Source organism: Neomonachus schauinslandi, unplaced genomic scaffold, assembly GCF_002201575.2.
Source record: "Neomonachus schauinslandi unplaced genomic scaffold, ASM220157v2 HiC_scaffold_158, whole genome shotgun sequence".
Lineage (NCBI taxonomy): Eukaryota > Metazoa > Chordata > Mammalia > Carnivora > Phocidae > Neomonachus > Neomonachus schauinslandi.
Genome location: NW_025408859.1, coordinates 19,901 through 24,496, shown reverse-complemented (window position 1 = coordinate 24,496; position 4,596 = coordinate 19,901).

Genomic DNA, 4,596 nt, shown 5'->3' with positions numbered 1-4,596 from the left:
TGACCTGAGCCGAAGGCAGTCGCTTAACCAACTGAGCCACCCAGGCGCCCCTATGTGGCTCTTTTTTAATGGGGCTCCTAGAAAATTTCAAATCACACACAGCACTCACATTCGGGGTCTGCGCTATCTTCTTTGAGGCAGCGCCAGTGTGGAAAGACCCGAGTGGACCCCACCTCCACCTCCCTAGCTGAGAAGCCTCCAGAAACATCTTAGTGCCTCAGCTTTCTCGTCTGTAAAATGGGAATAGTCACAGCCCCTACTTGGCAGAGCCATGGATGAGATTTAGGGTCAGTACACAGCAAGTGCATGCAGTAGGCGCTCAATATGAGGCAGCTGTGATTATCACTGGGCTCCCACCCATCTTCAAGTATGAATTCCTGTGCTTGGCATTCAAGGCCTCACCTTGTTCTCCCACACGAGTCCACTCTGGAAAGGAGGCTCAGCTCACTGCCTCCCACAGCCCTTGCCCCCATGCCCAGGATGCCCCTGACACCCAAATCCAAAACCCCACTCACCAGGTGCCACTTCCTCCAAGAAGTCTTCCGGAACTCTCTGAAACAAGCCTGCCTGATCTAATTAGGACCCCACTCATCCTGTGCACAATCACCCACCCCGTGCTAGATGCGACGCTAGGAATTTAAAGACACAAAGATGAACAACATGGGGCCTCTGCCCCTGAGAAGCTGGGGGACACGCAGAGAGCCGGCGAGTCATATCAACCATCTCTGTATATGTTGTTCAGGCAACAACACACTTCTGCCTACTTCACCTCACTAAATTTGCTAAGGCTCATTTAACAGATAAAGACACTGAGGCTTGAAGGCCAAGTGTCTCCCCAAGGTCACAGGGCGAGGGAGAGACCAGCCCACGGGTTCTGTACCCACACACCGGGCCGCATCCTCACACTGCTCCCCCATGCAGCTTCACAGAATAATCATTAACTTGACCTGGCCATTGAATTGCAAAACCGAATCCCTCCCCTGGTGATAAGAAGAAACAGGCTCTGGAGGAAACACACCTCCGAGCCACTGAGCCAAGAGGCCACTTGGCATACATGGCCCAGTTCGGAGACAGGACCAGCCCCCGCCTACTCCGGATTGACCAGCAAGGCACTTACTACCTCCTGCATCCCCGGGCTCGGAGGCACGCCCTGCCCTGGGCTGCCCGTGAGCTCAGGGCGGACCGCAGCATGGACTGAGTCAGTCTGGAACCTGGAAACACCACACCGTTGGCTACTGTTCCAACCTCTTGATTTTAAAGGTAAGACAAAAGAAAAGCTTTTTATAGGAAACCCGAGTAGTTTGCTAAGACAACGGGGTGAGTTTCTTCAGTTAGGAAGTTGAGCCATCCGTGACTCCTCAACTTCCCTCCCACCCAACACTCTTCCATCAGCATGTCTTGGCTGCTCTCTCTCCGACACGCCTGGAGTCCGTCCACTTCTCCCCAACACCACCCCGCACCCAGCACTGCTTGCTTGGACCTACACGCTAACTTCGTCACTGGTTCTCCTGCTTCTCCTCTTTCCCCTGGTCTGAGTGGACCCCACTTGCCCTCCCCCCGCCAGGATCAGAGTTATACTTTTCAAAGTTGAGTCAGCTCATGTCATTCCCCTGCTCAAACACCTCCCATAGCTCCCTATTTACCTCAGAATAAAATCCAAGTCCCTGACAGTGATTTACAAGGCTCCCTATAACCACTGCAATCACCCCTCCCTTTATCAACCACCTCGCTCACACTGCTCCAGCCACACTGGCCTCGCTGCTCCGGAGCCCACCAGGCAAGCTTCTGCCACAGGGCCTTTGCACTGACTGCTTGCTCCTCCAGGGCAATCTTCCCTCCCACGTCTTCATTGGTGACCCCCTCACTTCTTAAGTCTAAAGCCACCTTCTCAGTGAGACCTTCCCTGAACACTCTTCATCCCCTCAACAATATTTACTGAGTTCCCACTACATGTCAGGCTCTGTTCTAAGTCTGGGGACCATAGCAGTGAACAAAAAGGAAAAGATGACCATCCTTTCTAAGATAGCCCTTCCGCAGTCACATTCCATCCATCACCCTGTTTTGTCCTCCTGGCATTATCGACGTCAGGAATTCCTATATATTTGTTGACAAATCCCCCTGCCTGCTGCCTGGACCGCCGTCATGATGGATGGAGCTAGAGCAGCCGCTTTGGATCATGAGGCAGCCTTGAGATCAGAAGTCACAAACAAAGGATGGTGGAGCAGAAAGATAGGACACTAGATCCCCTGACTTCATGGAGCCACCCCACCCATCCAGGGCAGCCTAGTCGTCAGAGAAATGTCCATAAAACTCACAGTGAGATCCTCCAGCCTATACCGGAATAGCTAACACAAAAAACACTGGCAACAGCAATGCCGGCTGGAATGGGGCAACCAGCATGCTCACACACTGCACTGTGCAAGTGGAAGAGGTAGTACAGTCAGTGGAAAACGTTTGACATTATCTGCTAAAGTGGAACAGACTTTTACCCCACGAGAGAGCAAGCCCACTCCTAGGGTTTTCCCCAGAGAGATGAAAACATATGTCCATCCACATACAAATGCTGTGTCCCCGAGTGCTCATAGCAGCCCCAAACTGGAAACACAGATGTCCATAGACAAGGGAAAGGATGACAGGGGTGACATTCACACAAAAGGATGCCACCCAACAGAGAACAGGAGGGGACCCTGGATGCCCTCAATGACACGATGAACCAAGCACAGAATCAACCAACAGAAGCTGGACACCTAGGAGAACGTGCTGCAGGAGTCCATTCCCGCGACGATCCGGCGAGCAGGCAAAGCTGATCTCTGGTGACAGAGGTGGGGGGGCAGCTGTATCCCAGCGTGGGCGCTGACAGGGAAGGTGGAGGACAGTCTTCTGTAGGTGATTCAGATGAGCTTGGCAAGCATGCCAACCTACATGAAAATTCTTTGACGTCTACACCCGACACTGTGTACTTCCCCATACGGATGTTAAATTCTGATTTTTAAAAAGAAAAAAATTAAAGCAAAAAAATGTGTAAGGCGGAGGTGAGCGCTTGTAAGATGGTAAGCACAGCCTTAGCCCACAGAAGCCCAACAAGGTGCTGGTGTCCCCCCAGATCTGATTTCTGGGAGACCAGCAAGGAGGCTGCCGGGGACCCAGGAGAGAGAGGAGAGGCATGGGGCCGTCCCTACAAGCAAAGAGGCCCCAGCCCGACGGCCACACCTGCCTCCCTGCCTCCTCCTCACCCTGCTCTTCGGCCCCTCCCAGCAGGAGCCCGACAGAACTTCCTGGGCCTCAGTTTCTCATCTGTGCAAAAGAGACTAGAGACAGGACCTACCCCAAGAGCAACACCATGTTGACATAATGTGGTGACAGGCGCACGTCGCCTCTGTGTCTCCCTCCCAAAAACCCAGAACTCCAGTCTAATCCTGAGAAAAACATCAGACAAATACCAACAGAGGGACATCCTACAAAATCCCTGAACTATCCAGGTCACCAAAAACCAGGGAAAGTCTGAGAAACCGTCACAGCGCAGAGGAGCCTAAGGAGACGCTGTGACCAGATGTGACGTGGTCTCCCGGGTGGACTTCCGGAGCAGAAAAAGGGTATTAAGTAATAAGGAAAGCCGAACAGAGTGCGGACCATACTTAACACTAATGCATCATTGCCCGTCCACTTACCGTAACAAACAGGCCACCCTAACGAAAGGCATGAGCGGGGAAAACAGGGCATGCGGAATGTGGAAACTCCGTATTCTCTCCCCAGTTCTCCTATACATCTAAAACTGTTCTAAAATAGAAAGTTATTTCACCACAAATCGGACCCCAGCACAAAGCTGTGGGTCAATGCCTTACCAGCTCGTATCAGAGCTCGAAGCAAAAGCAGAACTGTGTGCCCACGTGTTTTTCCCAAACACTAAAGTCGTTGAAAAAAATACTGAAATGCTTACAAGTAAATATATTAAAACCCACAATATTATTTTAAGTTTAAATATTTTGCTTAAACCCAAACCAGAATTTGTTGTCATTTTATTTCTCTGGCATCAGTGGAAGCAAACTCATTGGGTCAATTTCCCGGTGCTGCTCTAACAAGTTATCAAAAACTTACGTGTCTACAACATCACAAACTTAGCCTCTTGCAATTTGAAGGTTGGATATCCAAAGTGGGTCTCACCCTGAAATGGAGCTAAAATCAAGGGGTCAGCAGGGCTGGTTCCTTCTGGAGGCTCTCAGAGAGAATCCACTTCCCTGCCTGTTCCAGATTCCAGAAGCCACCGTGCCCCTTGGCGCCTGGCCCGTCGCTCCAAACCCTGTCCTCATCATCACATCCTCTCTGACGTCCCTCCCTCCCTCTTCTAAGGACTCTTGTGACAATAAAAGAACAGGGCCCTCCCACTGTATCCTCCTTCCTTCTGGCTTTGAATGATGTATGGGACGGTGTGATGTCTGGCACTGTGGCAGTCATCATGAGACCATAAGGACGAGGCTAAGAAAGTCACATGTCCACCCAGATAACCCAGGATCACCTTCCGCCTCGAGACTCATGATTTCATGGCATCTGCCAAGTCCCCTTTGCCACGTGAGCTAACAGGTTCACAGATTCCAGGAT